The 22,379-nt window shown below is 36.0% G+C and overlaps 1 long non-coding RNA gene across 1 annotated transcript; it reads left to right on the top strand.

Moving 5' to 3' along the window:
• The first annotated feature begins 13,516 nt into the window (after positions 1–13,516).
• On the top strand, positions 13,517–14,419 carry LOC113092906 (uncharacterized). The gene is made up of 3 exons (XR_003287655.1): positions 13,517–13,557; positions 13,949–14,242; positions 14,318–14,419. It is a non-coding gene; the product is annotated as an uncharacterized LOC113092906 (long non-coding RNA).
• Positions 14,420–22,379: the final 7,960 nt, after the last annotated feature.

The raw sequence follows: 22,379 nt of genomic DNA, 5'->3' as shown, positions 1-22,379 counted from the left end.
TGCAGGTAAATCTTACAAACCTTACAACAACCAGGCTCTTGTCATCTGATAAGTTTAATTAATGTGCAGGCTAGATTCACTTATAATACTTCGTCATTAAAACACAATTATAATTTATGAAATCATAGCCACGAATTAACGTTGTAGTAATTAATAAAACTAGCTCACAAATTCTTAATTTGGTGGGAATTAATTATTAATTCATAGGTAGCAGTTCTCACTATGTAAACTTTGCACCGTTTAAACGTTATAAAATAAAACTTAATTAAATATCGATACTCACCGTCTGGTTGCTGTCCACGTCGTCCATCTTTAATTAGTGTTGATTCAGTACAGTAGGTGGCGCTGTCACAAAAATACTAGGGTCCTAAAGCTGCGGTCACAGAATTGGGGTCCTGTAACTGTAGCCTCCGGTTGTGCAGGAATACCCTTCTCGTTCATTCTCTCTGTCAGGTGGTAAACTCATGTAGGGAATAGTGAATGAGGGTGTAGGGTGTGATTTGAAACACAGCCGCTGAGTGTCGACTTTGAACGTTGTTATTTTACGATATATAGCAGCAGGCTACTTCTCGAAAACGATGAATATTACCCAGAATGCACTGTTTAAATGAAAAACAGTATTTTACTGTCGAAATTTGGCCGTTTTTTTACAGCGATCTTTAACAGTGTTGTTGTCAGCTTTTTCGTTGTTGTCATGACAGCGCACACACGTGCATACCAGTAACACTGGGAAGGAACTTTTAGATGCACGCTTTCCAATTCGAAAAATGGAGAAAGAGACTGAGTCTGAGGCACCGCCATCATCAATTAAAAAGAGAAGGTTGGGGTACAAGAAAGACTGGGAAAATGAATATCTGTGGCTGAAAGGTGTTGAGGGGGATACAGAGAGGGCTTTTTGTGACCTTTGCAAAACGTCCTTCTCAATCGGACATGGAGGGGAATACGATGTCAAACGACACAGACTTATGTAGTGAAAGAGAAGGTTCTACTCAATGCTGTATTTTCCTCAACAAGAAATACAAGTTCAAGAAGAAACCTGAAGGTAAGAAACCCAGTTATGTAAGACCCCATTTGTCTAAGATGAAGTTTGATTGATTTTGAACATTGGTGGACTGTCTACAGAGGTGCGAATGTGTCACTTTTAGGAAACAGTAGCCTTTTTGGTCAAAATATGTCATTGTTGTGCATAGGATTGTATCTTGGCACCTTTTTGTATTGTTGTCACCTTGTGATGGTGATGGTTTTGCACTCCTCTGTCTATACTGGAAAATCATTTGGAAGCTTATCATAAAAAATGAGTGTTGCTTTAATTCTGTCTCTTATCTTTCTTCCTTATTTGATTCAGATGCTGGTGAAAAGGTTTGAGTCCTAAAGGTGTCCCCAGAACACTGAACAGTTTTATTTTTCCTGCACCTGCCTTTACTAACATGTAAGTTCACCATCATTCCTCCCCCTTCTCATTTCGTGAACCTCTGGAGTTGTGAGTTAAGATTTTTTTTTTTTTAACTGTTCCTGTGGTGTTGAGCAACTACAATTCCTGTTAATCCTATAATTTTATATTATAATTTATTTAAAGTGAATAAATTGTAATGAAAAATAAATTAAATTAAATAGCTAAAGTAAATCGTAAGTGGAAGTGCATCTGTCAATTCATTGAATGTTCAAAATATTATGAATCTTTATTTAGAAAAAAAATACACATTTGTTGACCTATTCATGAGCATATATCAGCAATTACACATGTTTAGGGGAATAGGGCATACCTCTTGTGCCCCCTTGGGCTTATTAGCAGGTGGTCACCCTAATATATATATATATATATATATATATATATATATATATATATATATATATATATATATATATATATATATATATATATATATATATACACACACATATTAATAAGACATTTTAAAGTTACATTTTCCTGTAATATTCTGTAATGAAGGAGATCCCAGTAATCTCAGACAGAAGTTGTGAAATGGCTCCATTACAACAGACATCTGATCAGGGGCCAGTGAAAGAGCCTCTTTTCCTTATAATGGAGGAAGAGGACAAAGAAAAGGCCCTCAACAATCTCCTGAACAAGCAGAAGCTTACAGAGTGTCCTTCATATTTCATCTTGTGTTCAGGGGAGTTATTTTTGTAGGATTGTCATAACAAAATATGCCTAATAGTGGATTGTTTATTTGATACATTTTCATCTGAATTAATGCAAGATTGTCATGACAAAATGTGTCCAAGAGTGATTTGTTCATTTTGTAAATCAAGGGGTGAGAACCAGAAGGGCATAAGTGACATTTTGGGTGAAATATATATATATATATATCAAATGAAATATTTCTACTGTCAAAAGGCCACAAGTGAATTCTTAATAATTTTGAAGTTATTCATTAGAAACCAAAACACTTAACAGTGAACATACTAAACCAGTTTGTGCCAAAAGGGCATAACTGCACTTACGCCCCTTTGGCACTGAGAAATGCATTGCGGGTAAAGCCTGTGGATAGCACTTTAGTCAAAATGCCTGACACCACAGTTAGGTCAACCATGAGAGGAAACCAATTTTTTTTACTGAAGATGTATTATTTATCTTATTTTGTGACAGAGCTGGATGATAAGGGAGAAAATGAAATATCCAGAACTCATTATCAGTGAGGTGTAGCTAGCCAACTTACATTCTGATGGTATGTCCCTAGTGAAAAATAAATAATTTATTACATGCTAAGTATGCTACAAACACATTTACATATTTATGTACTTAATAAAAATACCCTGCAATTGTACTTTTAGTATACTAATCTGGTATACTTAAAGTCTGCTAAATTTTGTGCTTAATGCACTTTAATTGTGCTGAAGTAGTGCTGAAGTCCAAATAAAAATATACTTAAGTATAAGTGGAATTGTTGAAAGTATACTTCAGGTACACTTTAAATATCTTGCATTTAAAGTAATTAAATTAAAACACATTTTAGGGCCCTACCATACACCCGGCTTAATAGTAAATTGTTCATTTTATAAACTTCAATTTAATTATTGTGTACATTTTGATTGTTACTTTTAAAATTATGCTGCTGTTTGTGTGTGTGTGTGTGTGTGTGTGTGTGTGTTTTATTGAAATGTTTTAGTTTTCATATAGAAAAATGTATGATGCACGAGTGCTTGACTTTGGAGTAAACATTTATTTTGAAACTTGTAATTAAAGTATATTTCATATAAAATGCCCAAAAGTTTCAGACATTATTTGTAATATTACAAACAGGAAATAACTCACATAATACAATGAAAACAACAACTGTATAGGCCTACAAGGGGGGAGTGAATGTACAGCAACTGAACCCCAACTGCTCCCAAGGTGCCACAGCCAAAAAATGGCTTCCCACTGTTGTGTGTGTGTGTGTGTGTGTGTGTGTGTGTGTGTGTGTGTGTGTGTGTGTGTGTGTGTGTGTGCGCATTTTGGATGGGATAAATGCCAAGGAAACTTTTCAGTTTTTAGCTTATAGTTTTTGTGCAAACTACATCAGTCAACTGACTCACCACAAGAAAACTTTTCAGCAAAACAACCACAGATGAGTTCAGTACAACAATCTGAAACTTTTTTTTCCTGAGGATTTCAGTTTTCATATAAACAAAACATCTATTTTTGTGCAAAAAGAAAAGAGTGATCAATTGAGACAAGATGAGAAAGGTGAAAAAAAAAACACTTTAACCATAAGCGGCTGTGGTTTAATGTGCTTCTGCTAAAATAAATGCTGAGAAGCAGTCCTTCAAGAAACTGAAGTGCTCTGGAGAACTAAGTGTAAAAAAAGCTGTAGTTACTTCTGCTTTTGCATGCAAACGAGTGTGAAAAAGATAAAGTGTGAAAAACAGAGCAGAAACTGACCAGTGCATTTGAAAGTTTGCTTTTAATACTGAACAATGATAGATTTAGTTTTTACTTTTTTAATCTTCAGATTCAAGTCAGTTCTTATCCTGGTCCTGGGACCCCTGCTCTGTCTCCATTATTTATACACATGAGTCAGATCATCAGATCATTATGAGAGAGATCCATGAACTGAACTGAGTCAGATGAGAGAGACAGAGAACACATGTCTCCTAAACACCCTGCTTTGATTAGTGCTAAGAACTTCATTTGGACAACTTTAAAGGTGATTTTCTCAATATTTAGATTTTTTGCACCCTCATATTCTAGATTTTCAGATAGTTGTATCTCCCTTGTGACTGGTTTTGTGGTGCAGGGTCACAGATGGTCCCCTGCTGGTAGATGTTGTAACTGCACTCTGGGAAAAGGAGCAACTTCCTCATCTGAAGTCAATTCAAAGTATTTATGTATTCTGGCGAAATGAAAGTATTTGCAAACAACATATGAATTGAAAATGTTTTATTTTGTAATATTTGTTGTTTCTTTACTTGTTTTACAGTAACATATGAGTCTCCTGATGCAGACGATGCTGCTTTAGCTCCCTCTTGTGACTGAATATAGAAACACATTCTGTTCAGGACACAGTCCATGTGTTCGGCCTCAATGTGTGAGACCCATGCAGGTCCATTTCTAGACACAGACAAACCCTGAATAAGTCTGGAATATTTTTTATTAATATAAATTGTCTGCTTTCGACGCAGTAATTTATTTGATAGAATCTGTAACTCTACACATGGGTGTTACTGAAGTACAGAAATATTTGTTGATACAGTGGACATTTAGAAGGGCACGAATCGCTGAAGTCAACAATTTGACCCAAATCAACTCAACATATGATGGGAGACTGAAAAACAGACTGAAGCTGGATCAGACAGGATCTGAGACCATCACAAACGCCAGAACCACAGACTCTGGACTTGGTCTCATGAGAGAAGAGAATCTGTCTCAATCTCCTTTGCTATTGTTTTGAAATTTTATCCAAGTTAGATATTTATTATTTTATGATTGACACTAACATCAACTATTGTTACTGTGGTGTCAGTTGTAAATAACAGATATAGACACAATGTACACGAAATAAAATAAAAAAGGAACCCTTGGATAACTTTGAGTGTGTAGCAGAAGCATAATCAAGCTTTGGGAAATATTACCATGTCATAAATCGTCACATATTTCTGTTGTAAAACCTGACTGTATATCATCCATGTCTCATCCTCTGTTACAGTCTCTCTGGGAGGAACGAGGACAATAAAATCAAAAGATTTCGATGTTGCTGCGTGTTCAGCTCCTCCATCTACAGCAGAAGTCCCTTTCAGCCCAGAGAATAGAAATAACAATAATAATAATCTATATTCTATGAATTAACTGAGTTCTATTTACACAATGCATTAACAGACTATCAGCTCTTACTGGATTTCTAAAAATGTTACTTGCTGTTCACCGTTTTTTGAAGTTCATCGATTAACTTACGTCTCTCCTCCATATATCCATTACACTGAATAAGTACATGTTCTACACTTTCTCTAACTCCACACCAATCACACAGTCCTGTTGGAGGTTTCCCTGTTATGTTGAATTCAGCCCTGTGTGTCCCAAGAACACAATCTTCCTCTCTTCTCCCTCTTGAATTTCTTCCTCTGTCTACCATTGGTTGTACTGAATGTAGATGTCTGCCTTTTAACTCTTTATCCCAAAACAATTGCCAGTTTGTATTATCCCCTTTTTAATTATTGATTTAAGTTCAGCTTTACTATACATAATTTGCATATTTATATTCTCCTTTGTCATTATTTGTTTAACTAATTGTTCTGCTTCTTCATTCCCTGCCACTCCTGTATGTGCCAGAAACTTTCCTATTTATCTGCTGCAACATGTATAATAACTGAAGGATCTCTAAAACAATATCTTGTCTAGTTTCAGACTGTTGAGCTTCCAGACATAATAAAGCTGATCTTGAATCTGAACATATATGTTTTATTTATCCCCATTTCATATATTTTATTCATTGCTCTCAAAATTGCTAGCAACTCTCCTGTAAATACTGACACGTGATTAGATATTGTTTTCCCTCCTGACACTTTCAGTCTTGGAATAACATACATTACTCCCACCTGACCATCCTGTGGATTCTTAGATAAAAACTTGAACATACTGTTCATAATTAATCCCAATATATTGTTTGGTCAATTCTGCCTCTAATAACTCCTGCTCTTTATCTTGTCTTGAGTCCAATAAATAAAGCTATCGTTGGTAAAATTACCATTGGCATAACTCTGTACTCATTTAGTTCCATCTCCCGCGATAAATCTTCAATGATCAAACCAAAACTATTAACTATTTCATTTTCCATGCTTCCAACAAGTCTCAAGTAATCCTTTTATTGGATGATTATCCTGTTGGCCTTTTAAGCTTGCCCGATACGTCAAAATCAGTTGTTTCCTTCTTCGATGAACTGGCATTTCTCCCATCTCCACCTGTAACACTGGAACTGGGGAGGAAGGATAAGCTCCACAAATTCTCAAAGCTTGTGATTGTATTCTTTCTAATTTTTCTAACTGTTATTCAGCTGCTGAGCCATATACCATACACCCATAGTCTAATATTGTATGGTTGATCTTTTATCCGAAGTGAATTACAAATGAGCACAATCGAAGCAACTCATCTCAGTTAGCTGAACACACTACACATAACTATGTTTTTATTATTATTATTATTATTATTATATAATAAGAAATGCGCTGTAAATTAGTTCAGAGTGCACGTTTGTTGACAGCTTTTAATGCACAATAACCATTTTAGACAGACTGTGCTGTATAAGATTTCTATTCAAACTGAAAGCATAAACCCACGCTTCAGCTAACATTTTCAACGCACCATGCAGAACTGTAACATTTCATTCACTGATGCTCTTCAGACTAAACCCAGAAGTGCATAGACCTACTCGCCGACAACCCACCGAAATAAAAGCTTCCTGATTTTAAGTTTAAAAATTATAAATTAAAATAATAAAAAAGGTTAAAATAATAATAATAATATCACATTTTTTAAGTTTACTATAAAATAAGTTTATTTGTATGTAGTACTCCATTTTATTTTGAAATAATATAGTATTATCACACTTTGTAATTTATTTTATTTTATTTTATTTAAAAAAAAAAAAAAAAAAAGAGCAATAATATCATCACTATTATTAATTTATGTTTTATTGTTATATTTGATGAGTCACACCATGTGTGATGTGAGGACCAAACCAAATCTCCAGGTTTTCATAAGAGAATCAGGCTGAAAAATGTGTAATTTACTTCACTAACATAGCAGACTCATCGGAAAATACATTGGCATCATCTGAATTAAAGAGAAAATAATCACTTTATCTGATGTTTTGAGTGAATAATATAGTCTTGACAGCCCTGGAGTTCCACAAATATTGACTTTGTTCTCCCTCACCGTCCCCATTTTCCAAGCACTTATAAATCATACAGAATGAGTTTTTTTTTTGAGAAAGTAAAAATGCACAGAGTTTCCTGTGAGGGTTAGGGTTAGGCATAAGGTTTGGTGAAGGGCGATAGAATATACAGTTTGTACAGAATAAAAACCATAACTCCTATGGGATGTCCCCACTTTTCACAAATACAAACGTGTGTGTGTTGTGTGTGTGATGTGAAAGAGGAAAGCAGGCATTGTGATTTGATGTGATTTCAGATGGAGCAGCATTTAATACACAGAACCATAGTTCACTGTCAAGATATGCAATATCACGTTCATAATCACAGATGAATCATCTTCAGTTATGGTTAATCAGTGCAGTGGATCATGGGAAATGTAGTCCTGGGCAGAGGTGGGAAGTCCAGGTGACAAAGAGTAAAAGTCCTGCCATATTTTTGTTCCACCCATGAACTCATCAGCCGATTTCACCAGAGGAGGAACCAAGTCATTCCTTCCAAGTCACAAACGAGTCTTGAGTCACATACCAAGTCCTCAAAGAGTTAAAGTTAATGAGATCATTAAGTGACTAATTAAATGATGATTGTGCATTAATGATGAACACCCGCTGTTATTGAGATTTACAGAGAATCAGATGTGGATGTTTTATTGGTTAAAAAGATGCCACCATCATGGAGATCAGTGTTTGGTTTAGTTGTGCTCTTGAGCCTTGACTTGTTCTGCTAGATCTCTCTCTGTAGCTCTGCATGGGTTTTTGTGGAGAAGACAGAACTGTGACATATGAAAAACATATAGTTACAATGAGCTGGTTTAACTATATCTCAACTATTTTTGTCTTTTTTCTTATCACATGTCTAGGTTTTGAATAATTTCAGTGAAACTACAGCATGCACACAAAAAAAGCATTGCTCTAATATTTACAGGATATGGATTATTTTTTATTTGTAACACATATAAAAGTTTGAACTCCAGTGCTTTTTAGACACACACACAGATATCAAGAACCAGCATATGAATCTCTACAATGGTTACAATCAACAAAATGCTTCATGTTGCAATACATGAATTACTCCCATAATGCACTGCAGTATGAATAATCATTTTCACCACTGTTGAGGATCACATGATAAATGTTCATGGCTAAATGCCTAAATCCATTTTTTTTTCTTAATATTGAAGTGTTATAAAGCATTATATGGTTGCATTTGCATAATGAGATTTCTCTCTTTTTTGTGAAAGTGACATACAGTTAAGTGTGGTGACCCGTACTCAGAAATCATATTCTGTACTTAACCCATCCAAAGTGCACAGACAGAGCAGTGAATTCACAGCAGTTCTCTCTAACAACTAAACCACGAACTCTTCTCATATAATCAAGAAATTTAATCAAGATCATGCAGTCTTCAAAAGCATAAGTCACCTGCTAGATCAAGAGTTGTATCAGCATTGCACAAATGTTTGCTGCAAAACAATAATGCAATTGTATAGAAGCAAATTTGTGAAAAACCGCTTAAAGGCTCAAGATATCAACTGAAGCAAATACTCACCACAATTATGGTGGCAAAGTTTTTTTTTTTTTTTATTGATTTTTTTTTTTTTTTATTGATTTCATCCAAGGCTGTGCTTAAAGTCAGTTGTAGTTCTTGTGTTTCTCTTTTCTTCAGTGATGTTGATTGTAAACAGCAGGTGTTCATCACTAATGCATCTTCATTTAATTAGTCACTTAATTATCTCATTAACTTTAACTCTTTGAGGACTTGGGATTTGACTCAAGACTCGTTTGTGACTTGGAAGGAATGACTTTGTTCCTCCTCTGGTGAAATCGGCTGATGAGTTCATGGGTGGAACAAAAATCTGGCAGGACTTTTACTCTTTGGCCCCTGGACTTCCCACCTCTGGTCCTGGGTGACACATATCCTTGTTTCCTTCATCAGGTTTTCTGAGCTATTCACTTTTAAAAAAATCTTTCTTGAACATTTTTTCTTTGTCTTTATTACTTACTGTGATTTCTTCCCCAATATTTAACACTGGACAATCATATTCTCTCATAAACAGAGGTGGGAAGTCCAGGTGCCAAAGAGTAAAAGTCCTGCCAGATTTTTGTTCCACCCATGAACTCATCAGCCGATTTCACCAGAGGAGGAACCAAGTCGTTCCTTCCAAGTCACAAATGAGTCTTGAGTCAAATCCCAAGTCCTCAAAGAGTTCAAGTTAATGAGATAATTAAGTGACTACTGAATGTGCATTAGTGATGAACACCTGCTGTTATTGAGAATTACAGAGGATCAGATGGTGATGTTTTATTGGTTAAAAAGATGCCACCATCATGGAGATCAGTGTTTGGTTTAATTGTGCTCTTGACCCTTGACTTGTTGTGCTAGATCTCTCTCTGTAGTTCTGCATGGGTTGTTGTGGAGAAGACAGAACTGTGACATATGAAAAACATATAGTTACAATGAGCTGGTTTAACTATATCTCAAATATTTTTGTCTTCTTTCTGATCACATGTCTAGGTTTTGAATAATTTCAGTGAAACTACAGCATGCACACAAAAAAAAGCATTGCTCTAATATTTACAGGATATGGATTTTTTTTTTTGTTTGTAACACATATAAAAGTTTGAACTCCAGTGATTTTCGACACACACAGATATCAAGAACCAGCATATGAATCTCTACAATGGTTACAATCAACAAAATGCTTCATGTCACGTTACATGAATTACTCCCATAATGCACTGCAGTATGAATAATAATTTTCACCACTGTTGAGGATCACATGATAAATGTTCATGGCTAAACGCCTAAATCCAATTTTTTTTTGCTTAATATTGAAGTGTTAAAAAGCATTATATGGTGGCCTTTGCATAATGAGATTTCTCTCTGTTTTATGAAAGTGACATACAGTTAAGTGTGGTGACCCGTACTCAGAAATAATATTCTGTATTTAACCCATACAAAGTGCACAGACAGAGCAGTGAATTCACGGCAGTTCTCTCTAACAACTAAGCCATGAACTCTTCTCATATAATCAAGAAATTTAATCAAGATCATACAGTCATCAAAAGCATAAAGTCACCTGCTAGATCAAGAGTTGTATCAGCATTGCACAAATGTTTGCTGCAAAAACAATAATGCAATTGCATAGAAGCAAATTTGTGAAAACCGTTTAAAGGCTCAAGATATCAACTGAAGCAAATACTCACCACAATTATGGTGAAACGTTTTTTTATTTTTATTTTTATTTTTATTTTTTAATTGATTTCATCCAAGGCTGTGCTTAAAGTCAGTTGTAGTTCTTGTGTTTCTCTTTTCTTCAGTGATGTTGATTGTAAACAGCAGGTGTTCATCACTAATGCATCTTCATTTAATTAGTCACTTAATTATCTCATTAACTTTAACTCTTTGAGGACTTGGGATTTGACTCAAGACTCGTTTGTGACTTGGAAGGAATGACTTTGTTCCTCCTCTGGTGAAATCGGCTGATGAGTTCATGGGTGGAACAAAAATATGGCAGGACTTTTACTCTTTGGCACCTGGACTTCCCACCTCTGCATACTCCACACTTCCTCAACTGGAGTATTTTTCCCAATTTCATCACAAAACCTTCTCCAATACTCTTTCTTCACCTCCCTATTATTTTCCTTTCTGCCTGAGTTGTCTATATATTATTATATTTTGCCAGTTGTGAGTCCTCTTCAGTTTTTCCAATCCCTTCCTTTTTCTTCTAACTGATGTTGAACATTTCTCATTCAACCATTGAACTATTTTTCATCTCTCTGTCCTTTACTTTTTTGAATGCATTTACTTGCATCATTGTGAATGCTGACACTACTTCTGTATCTTCTCATTTCCTATTTCTTCATTCACCTTTATCAATTTCAATCGTTCCTCACACAAGATTTTGAAATAGTTGATAAAAAATAACGTGACAGAGCTTAAACTCAGCTACAAACAGGAAGTGACATCTGACTAACATCAGAGTTGTCCCGCAGCGCTCTCTGTTGTGTCGGGTCCCGCAGGAGAGCAGGTCTCTAGCTCAAACAATGTTTCTTTTTGTCAACTTAAACGAAGAACATTTTTGTAAACCTTTTATTCAGAGAATGGTCATCCTTGACTAAGGACAACTTTCTTTCTCACAGAAAAATCTTGGGAGTCTTTATCCATTTCATTTATTGATTGATTTTCATTTCATTATTAGGTGTGTTATTTAAATCCTTTTTTATAAAACTGAGAATCATTTTATACAGTCACCAGATCATCTGTGAAAATTGTTTATTATTTTGATATTGTTCTTCATCACATCCTTCTTTTTCTCACATCCATGCAGAATGATGATGGAAGGTTAAAGGTCATCATCAATCTTTCTTTTTTTCACTTTTGTGGAAGGTTAGAGACTGCTGTGCTATTTAATTTAGTGTCCTATTTTGTTCTTGAGTGTTTCCTCTTCCTGTTCGCCCCTGTTTTCCACAGCACCAGCTTTTTACATTTACATTCTTGATTCTTGATCTCACTGCTTCAGCCTTTCTTTAAAAACTCTTTCCCATACTTTGATTTGACTGATTTTGCCGCTGACCCAAATGCCAAGCTCTCATAATCTAATCTTGACTTATTAGGGCAATATATGTATTTTAAAGATTCATAATCAGCTCCCCATTCCACTCGTGTAAGATACCTAATCATAATCAGGGTTAATACCTTCTTACATTTTTCCTCCACATGTTTAATATGCAGAAGACCGTTCTTCTTCTTTTTATTGTTTATTAGTGGTTGACACAGTAGTTCATCACAAACTGAAGTGTGGAGCATCGATGCTTGGGGGAAAAAATTAAATACAACAAATAATATACTCATAATGAGAGAAAAATAAAATAAATAATTAACACAAACAGAAAATAAATAAAAAACCAGGGAAAATTATATTCTTAATTTTCTTTTAAATCATTTATCTCAGAGACGCCCGGTTTCACAGACTATTCCCTTTACGATCATGTTTTCTTTCAGAATTATTTTATTATTTATTCTATTATATATATATATATATATATATATATATATATATATATATATATATATATATATATATTAACATAAGTATTGTATAAAATTCATGGCACGATTAGGCTTTTATTAGCACACATAACACACTCACATATATACACTAACCACCAGATGGCGTGTTTGATTCACTCTCGAAGCTGGGAATCTTTTCCAGGATGACAGGAACAGACAGAGGAAAGCCTCGGTGCTTCATTTGCCCATCCCTGCTCCACCACTGCATGAGACCAAACGCAGAAACTGTGATTCACGCTCACGTGCTGTGTTGTTGTGCTGTGTTTGTCTAAACCACTCTAGACCTAGTTAACAGACGATCAGAGCACTTCAGCTCCTCTGACGCTTGCACTCAACGTTTAATTCAACATCTCTGCTGTTTGGACACTGTGTTTAAATGTTGTCTTTTTAGAGTTTTAAACTGTTGTTGTTGGAAAACTGTTCAGCTGAAATGCCTCTTACAATATTTGAGGTGTTTCTTTTCTTCTGTTTGTGCTCTTGGAGTCCGGCTGGTAAGGATTTTTATGACTTTAGTTCTTCTGTATCTGTGTCATTTGTCTATCCACACATTCTGTTCTTTATTATTTCCATTATTCATTTAAATGTTTGTATCAGACTAAATTAAGCTTGTTAAATATCTTTGTTAATTACGTTTGTTTGGTCATTTTTCTCTTTCAATGAATTCAAAAGGATTCATTTGTTACACATTATCGCACTGAAGAACTGTTTTGCAATTACATTTTCTACATTTTTGAAAAAGACTAAAACTGCAAAAGTCTTTCAGAGAAACTGTTTGTGTTTGTTCTTCAGGTGTGTTTGGTGATGAAGTGAAGTCAGTGTCAGTGACGGAGGGAGATTCTGTCTCTCTACACACAGATTATACTGATACACAAAGAAAAGGTTCAATTGAGTGGAAATATGGATCTAAATACATTCTCATCGCTCAAATCAACAGAAAGAACAATGTCTCAACAATATTTAATGACAGTGCTGGTGGGAGATTCAGAGACAGACTGAAACTGGATCAGACTGGATCTCTGATCATCACAAACATCACAAACACACACTCTGGACTTTATAAAGTATTCAGCAGCAGATCAGAGACAACGCTCGACATCTTCAGTCTCTCTGTCTACGGTGAGTAGAGAAACACTTGCCCTGTTTGATTGTGAGTGTTTCTTCAGCAGTTAATTTTGGGCTGAAAAAAAAGCATCTTAAATATTTTAAGTAACAGTGCTGACTCATTTCTGTCTCGTTAAAGCTAATTTTATAGCTTGCATTTGCATATCCTAAGAACAAACAGCATTTTCACACTTCCTGCATGATTTGACGATTACAGTTTAACTGCAGATGAAGCATTTTTAAAATATTCTGTGAAATTATAGCCCGATTTCTTTATTTACACAACACTTTTCATTGCATCTCGGTCTCTTTACTGACAATATTGTCCATGTGTGATGAAACAGACCGACATCACAATGACATTTCACTCATCACATCAAATCCTATTCTCTAATATCTTTTCCAGCCCCTCTCTCCACTCCTAACATCATCAGAGACTCTTTATCTGTTCAGAACTCATCATCTTCATCAGGACCAGCATCCAGCTGTGTGTTTCTGTGTTCAGTGGTGAATGTGGATCATGTGACTCTCTCCTGGTACAAAGGAAACAGTTTATTGTCCAGCATCAGTGTGTCTGATCTCAGCAGAAGTCTTTCTTTACATCTGGAGTGTCTGGATGATTTCTACAGCTGTGTGGTGAACAATCCCATCAGAAACCAGACCACACATCTCAACACTGAACTCTGTCAGACATGTTCAGGTATGTCTGTGATAATATTTAGTGTTTATGAACACATTCACTCACAATAACAACACTCTCCTTCACATCCTCCAGACTCTGTATCTCTGATAGGGCTGATCTGTGTCATTGCTGCTGTTGCTGGTTTTCTGTTGATTGTAACTGGAGTCGGGATCTTCTTCATCTGCAGGAAACACAGAAAAAACAGACCAAGAAGGTGAGTATTGTCTACTTGTACCTCCTGCATGTGTGTATAATAATATAAAACAATACTCAGATATCAGTTCATTGAGAATTGTTGTTTCTGTTATATTTTCTTACAGTTCAGACCCATGACAGTGAGATCACTTACGCTGAATATACTGCACTTTCTTCACATAGTAATGTACATTTAACAGTAAAACAGATGTTTGAGCTTTAGGATGAAGTAAAGTTGATTAAATCTTGATGCATGTTTGTATTTGTCAGCTGTTGTTTGTTGTTTATGAAGATTTGTAACAGATACAAAATAATTTAAGATACAATATCATTGTTTTTAGTTAATTTCTCATTTATGTCAGAAACTGATATTAATCTTTCATCATTAAAATGTTACTTTAACAATTCAAATGTATCAGAACTAAACATATTTAAAGAGAAAAAATATTTTACTTAATTCACAAGATCCAGGCTTTAAAGCTCCTTTGACAAATTAAAATAGTCTACCAGTAAAGTTTTTGAACAGGAAGATTTTTTATGTTTTTGAAATAATTTTCTTCTGCTCACCAAGCCATTACAAGTTTTGATATTTAAAGTTTCTGAGAGTTTATGAACATTAATGTGATAATAAAAACAAGGTCAAAAGGTCAAAATTATAACATTATGCATTATAAATTATAATAAAAGGCTTTCGAGCAGTGTTGTTGTCTTATTTTTGTTTGTGTTAATATCAATATTTTTCTCAGTAGTGTGTCTCTGCCACAGTCAGATACAGATGAATCTGCTGGAGCGCCACCAACTGGATAAAGTCTTATTTCACTAACAGCTCCTCAGCCACATATTACATTTTATAAAGTAGAAATTCTTAAAAAGCTGATATGCATCTGTATTTCATAAATATACATATATATTATTTAACCTGTTTAGGTACATTGTTAAATAAACATGCTTGTAATACACTGTGTGCAGAATTATTAGGCAAATGAGTATTTTGACCACATCATCCTCTTTATGCATGTTGTCTTACTCCAAGCTGTATAGGCTCGAAAGCCTACTACCAATTAAGCATATTAGGTGATGTGCATCTCAGTAATGAGAAGGGGTGTGGTTTTAATGACATCAACACCCTATATCAGGTGTGCATAATTATTAGGCAACTTCCTTTCCTTTGGCAAAATGGGTCAAAAGAAGGACTTGACAGGCTCCGAAAAGTCAAAAATAGTGAGATATCTTGCAGAGGGATGCAGCACTCTTAAAATTGCCAAGCTTCTGAAGCGTGATCATCGAACAATCAAGCGTTTCATTCAAAATAGCCAACAGGGTCGCAAGAAGCGTGTGGAAAAACCAAGGCGCAAAATAACTGCCTGTGAACTGAGAAAAGTCAAGCGTACAGCTGCCAAGATGCCACTTGCCACCAGTTTTGCCATATTTCAGAGCTGCAACATCACTGGAGTGCCCAAAAGCACAAGGTGTGCAATACTCAGAAGACATGGCCAAGGTAAGAAAGGCTGAAAAACGACCACCACTGAACAGGACACACATGCTGAAACGTCAAGACTGGGCAAAGAAATATCTCAAGACTGATTTTTCTAAGGTTTTATGGACTGATGAAATGAGAGTGAGTCTTGATGGGCCAGATGGATGGGCCCGTGGCTGGATCGGTAAAGGGCAGAGAGCTCCAGTCCGACTCAGACGCCAGCAAGGTGGAGGTGGTGTACTGGTTTGGGCTGCTATCATCAAAGATGAGCTTGTGGGGCCTTTTCGGGTTGAGGATGGAGTGAAGCTCAACTCCCAGTCCTACTGCCAGTTTCTGGAAGACACCTTCTTCAAGCAGTGGTACAGGAAGAAGTCTGCATCCTTCAAGAAAAACATGATTTTCATGCAGGACAATGCTCCATCACACGCGTCCAAGTACTCCACAGCGTGGCTGGCAAGAAAGGGTCTAAAAGAAGAAAAACTAATGACTTGGCCTCCTTGTTCACCTGATCTGAACCCCATAGAGAACCTGTGGTCCATCATGAAATGTGAGATTTACAAGGAGTGAAAACAGTACACCTCTCTGAACAGTGTCTGGGAGGCTGTGGTTGCTGCTGCACGCAATGTTGATGGTGAACAGATCAAAACACTGACAGAATCCATGGATGGCAGGCTTTTGAGTGTCCTTGCAAAGAAAGGTGGCTATATTGGTCACTGATTTGTTTTTGTTTTGTTTTTGAATGTCAGAAATGTATATTTGTGAATGTTGAGATGTTATATTGGTTTCACTGCTGAAAATAAATAATTGAAATGGGTATATATTTGTTTTTTGTTAAGTTGCCTAATAATTATGCACAGTAATAGTCACCTGCACACACAGATATCCTCCTAAAATAGCTACAACTAAAAACAAACTAAAAACTACTTCCAAAAATATTCAGCTTTGATATTAATGAGTTTTTGGAATCATTGAGAACATGGTTGTTGTTCAATAATAAAATTATTCTCAAAAATACAACTTGCCTAATAATTCTACACTCCCTGTATATTCTTTAAATGTATTCTTCAGGCCTCTTTCCTGACCTTAAATAAATATCAAACATCGCATCATATGCATTTGCACCATCATTCATCTACTGTAGCTTTCACATGAGCAGCCAGAAAGAGCAATATAACCATTGAGAATAGAGATCAATACAGGATTACATCCACTGCTTCTTATGACATTGGTTAAATAGGCCACCCCTAGTATAAACATATATATATATATCCTGAAAACACACTGTTAATCCATTCAAGGAAGATCTTTACTAATGAAGTGAGAAAAAAGTGTGTGTTAAATGAGAAGCTGAGAAGAAAAACTGAACACAGTCTCTCGGACGCAAAAATAAATGTGTCACTAAACTTCAGTAATTTCTTCAGTTTATTTTCCACTCTGCTCTTGGATTGATCTTTATCTCTCATCAAGACTATTTAAAAAAATAAAATGATATTCATGTATCATTGTCCTGCAGTGATTTTATTTTATTTTTTCAGTTCTGGTCCAATTGTTTTCTGCTCTCCACAAACCACAGTGAAACAACACTGAGCAACTAAACCACCGACATCAGCTTCATCAGTCACTGAATCACCACATCAAGAGATCAGAATGCTTTACTTTAAAGGGGGGGGGGTTGAAATGCTCGTTTTCACTCAATATCCTGTTAATCTTGAGTACCTATAGAGTAGTACTGCATCCTTCATAACTCCAAAAGTCTTTAATTTTATTATATTTATAAGAGAAAGATAGTCTGTACCGATTTTTCCCGGAAAACACGACCGGCTGGAGGCGTGACGTGTGGGCGGAGCTAAAGAATCACGAGCGCCTGTAGGCTTTTGCGTTGAAAGCGTTTGGAAGCTGTGACATTACCGTGAGGAAAAAACCAACCAAAACAAACCATGGCTAACAGTCAGATTCAGCCGTTTATTTATGATCCAGAATCAGATCCCGAGGCTGAAATGTAAGTGATCAGTCAGTTATAAGTGATCAGTCTTTAAGAGAAGGACTACGTGAGAACCACTATGGATGACAAGTTCGCTCTGCCGCCTTGTTATTATTTTGTCTTTAATTGATTTGTAACGCCAAGAAAGAGTTAATCTTAAATGTGTGGGACACCAACTCCATTTCTCTTTCATTTCATGGATTTAATGAGTTATCCGAGTCAAAGCGGACCACTTCAATGACTACAGGCTCTAATCCTCCTGCGCTCGCGTGTGCGGTGTGTGTAAGCTGTACATGTGGAAAGTGCAGTTTGATGACAACATCGCATGTTGTTTACTTGATGTGCTTACGCGCCGATAGCTAAGTTAATAACACAGAGATATTTGAAGCAGTTTTACTCACCGCATGCGGTTCCAACACACGATCGTGACCCTTTTTCGTTGGGACTGCATTATCCTTAAGAAATAAACGATGTGCAAATCCAGCGTCAACCTGGGCCTTGTTTGTAAAACAAGTATCTTCGAAATGCAGGGAACAAACAAAAACACTTGCACAACTCCGTTGATGCTCTGTAAAAATAAACTCCATCCACTGGTCCCTTAATGTGGAGTATTTTGCCGGTTCTCCAAAGAATCGAACTCAGTCAGGGATTTTTCTCTCAGAAGAAAAGACTTTATTTTAAGCAAAACAAAGCCGAGAGTTCCTTGCAAGGAGATCTCCCGGATGCTATTTGGTTTCTCCTTATAGACACTATATGGGGCGGTTCCACATAGTCAAACTTTTCTTTTAGACTACACTTTTCATCCATCCCTAGAGAGGAGAGGCCCTCTGCTTGATTTATGAAGAAAGGCCCTTTCTGTATGTCTGACCACGTTTCTCATCAGTTTTGTACATTCCAGGGCGTAAGCATATTCCTTTCTATCCTTTACCTATAGGATTATAATGGAAAAACAACTAGCAACAAAAATGGCTAGATTCACATTGATTATTCTTGATTGATTAAAATCTTACTAATAAAAATCTTCCACATATTCTCCCCTTTGAGACTTAGTAAGTCCCACATTTGATTATTTTTATCCAGAGTGCTACTCCATAAACTAGTCATATTAGTTACACTACCTAATGACTAAATAAGTCACATTGTATTATCACCAGTGACTAGATTATGAAATTCCACTCTGAGGGATTACTGGACCAAACATCTCTCTCCTAATTTGACAAGGAGTGAGTAAAAGATCCAGTCTCCCTAACCCCTCTTTAATAGTAAACATTGTTAAAAGCATTAACATGCAATTGGTTCAGCATTTGCCTGGTTATCACAGTTATGTATAAAAGGCATACAAATACATACATCACATCACACATTGAATATCACAAGATTATAAGAGTTGATCTTCAGCGTAGATACCTTATGTATCAATTTCCCATTAGTTTGATATCTTTGAATTTAATTTGATTAACTGTGGCTTTGACTAGTAACCTCAATATAGGAAGTATACAGTAAAAGAGTAAATCTCCTGTCAATAATGCAATTCCTAAAAACTTTCCCAATTTAGTTATAAACTATGCTCCACATGCTCCTAACTGTAAATCAAACCGGTCTTACATTTTATTATCTTTTCCTTTTGTTATCTTCTAAGCCTTGTCAATTTGATCATTACTTCATTTAATGCTCCCTTCTATAAATACAGCATTGTCCCCCAAACATAACACATACTTTTCCTTCTTCAATTCTCAAATAATCTAGAGCTTTTCTATTTTGCTTCTTTCATTCTATTTGTTGCATCCAATTGCTCTATTCTCCCTTCTATCCTTCCTACATCCATATTTCCCTTCTCATAACCTTCAATTTCTTGATCTGACATTACTTGACATTATCTTTCCACTTTTTATTTTCTATTTGTTGGCTCATATCTGCTGCCAAGTATTTTGATCTCAGTAGCAGTCCCATCACTCTCTCGTTCCATCTTCACCAGGGAGACTTTGCGAGTCGTTGCAATGGTCTTTCCCTCGTTGGCAAGGGTGGGTCGTTACTAGCACGCCCTTCATCCCTCACTTCATGCTGTGTGGAGTTGTTGAATCTGGTTTGCTTGTTTTAAAGTTAGAGATGTGAACTCAGGTGTCACTCTGTAACCGTTTTGCTGATTAATGCAAGGCTCTCCCTTGAGATCATAACTGCACCCTCACTGGTTCTCTTTGACGGAGCGAAGCATTCCTTGGCCTTACTGGAACTGCAGTCACCTGTAAATGGAAAACTTCAGAGTTTTTTGTTAGTGTTATCAAGCATGCTAATTTGTTCATCTTGCTAGTCGTCCTTCTTGGTGTAACCTGTGGAAATGTAATGTGGGTTGAGGGCTGTCTTGGCCCCTTTTTGAGTTTTCACAATTCCAGTGCTGTCTTTACTATTTTTTAATTCCTTTCAATTTTATTCTCAGCAATTTGCTTATTTAGTTATCTCTTTGTTTTGTAAACTGAGTTCCATTATATCACTGGATATTTTCCTATCTCGCTCAGTAGCATAGGTCTTTTGACCTGGAAAACACTCAACCCACTTTATTTATTTTAACAGTCAGAAAGACAATATTTCATCCTTTTGACACAATCAGCTCCATCATGTTATGCTGAAAAGAAAGTTAGATGTGGGGTGGACAGAGCAAGCTTGCTTTGCTCCGCTCTGCCTTCCCATGTTATTCGCTGCGCATGTGTAGCACTGTTTTTCTTTCTGCCACAACAAAGACCTAGGTACTGACCAGGAAACTTAACCAAATTCATCCATGGTCATTATTTTTCTGGGCATAAGTTTGCCCTGTGGGCCCACATTCATATTTGTATACAGCTGTTTGGGCAAATTGATTGAATTGCCTCAGTGTCTCGTCAGACACTCTCTTTCATGCCATACAACACCATCATTCATACTTTTTCACACACTTTCACTTTCACCCTTTTTTGCCAAAAACTTTACTTTTCTTTCTTTCCTTCCTTTTTCCAAAATCTCCTAGATGAATTTGTTTGGAATATTAGGCCTAGGCATTGGGCATTTGAGAGAGCCAATTATCATTTCTCAAATGTCACGTGTTTGTCTAATTTAAAGTTAAGTCAAATACTTTTTTGTTATTGCTCATGAGCGACTCTGAGAAGAGGATTGGAGATCTCTGTAAATCTTGGATCCATGGCCAACAACATTTCCATCTTGTTATCCCCAGTGATGACAGCATATGTGATTTCATGATTTTAGAAATAATTTTTTTTTATTCATTATTATTTTATTCAGTTTTACCTTAGAAAATTACAAAATGGAGTGACCAATATTTCTATTTTTTCAACCAAATATATATTTTCTATTGTTCATCAAGATACCCTTATTTATTTATTTATTCTCTTCTTTCCCAAAGCACTCAGCATTGTTGTCAAGTTTTCAGTTGTGCATTTTCCCCCAGTTGTTTAATGAAACAGTCTTACTATGCCAAATCCAGCTCCATGTTGATCTGATTGGTGAGTCAAGTACTCACTTCTGTCTGTCAAAACTATTTTTTCTTTAAGACATGAGGCTGGACTGGAACCTATTGAAAAGCAGATTGAGGGAGTTAGTTAAAACACAGAATTTAAAGAAGTGCTGTGAGACCAGTGAATAATCAAGATTAAAACATAGTAAATAAGATAATGAAATAAAATAATTAACATTTGAAGCAGTCTCTATAGTGTTCATTGAATATGCAGGACCTGTGCACTGAAGGCATGGAAGTCCTTCTGGTTAGATCATCAGCCTGGGCTGTTGTACTGGGTCGTCAGTCTGTGATGGCATTCAAAGACCTGATGTTGTGGCGTACGGTCTCCGTTGTTTCTCTGCTTCTTCTCAGTCTGGCTTCTGGTTGCTTTCTGCCAGAGTTTTGCATTTTATAATGTTCTTTTCACCCTCAGGAAAAGTCTCAAGTGAAAGATTCACCTTTTCCTGCTTTAATTCAGTCTTTCTCCATGCTGAAGTGTGTTCTTCTCTTTCAGGATGCGAGGGGAACGTCCATCAGCCCCTCCCTCTTCTTCTCTCTGTAGCTGTGTTTGCTGTTTTGCCATTCCTCGACAGACTCCATTTCATTGCTCCCCTTTGTCAAGGCACTGTTCCAGAAATCATCTGAAAGTTTAACACTCAGAGACTGCATTAATCAAATGTACCTATGTAACTAACCAAATTGTGTCTGAGCAGTCAGCTCTTTTTCTAATTTTCACTTTTCAACCTCTTCTTTCAGTAGTCCCTTAATAAAAACAAAATCATCTGGTTGATAACAGCAGTTGTCTTACTCTATGTTAGTAAAGCAAGTTCTTCATTGCAGGAAAATAGCAAGCAGTTTTTTTCTTCTTTGCAAGATGCAGAAATCAGCTACCTTTATTATCTAAGTATACTGCAATAAAACAAAATAAACCCTTTTATAACAGCATGACATGCGTATGGTAAAATAAAGACTTCAATCATCATTTTTGTTCTATATTTGCATACATGATTCAGAATAA

This window comes from Carassius auratus, unplaced genomic scaffold (assembly GCF_003368295.1).
Source record: "Carassius auratus strain Wakin unplaced genomic scaffold, ASM336829v1 scaf_tig00214737, whole genome shotgun sequence".
Classification (NCBI taxonomy): Eukaryota; Metazoa; Chordata; class Actinopteri; order Cypriniformes; family Cyprinidae; genus Carassius; species Carassius auratus.
The sequence above is the reverse complement of the archived record's forward strand: the minus strand, read 5'-3'. Positions and strand labels throughout refer to the sequence as shown.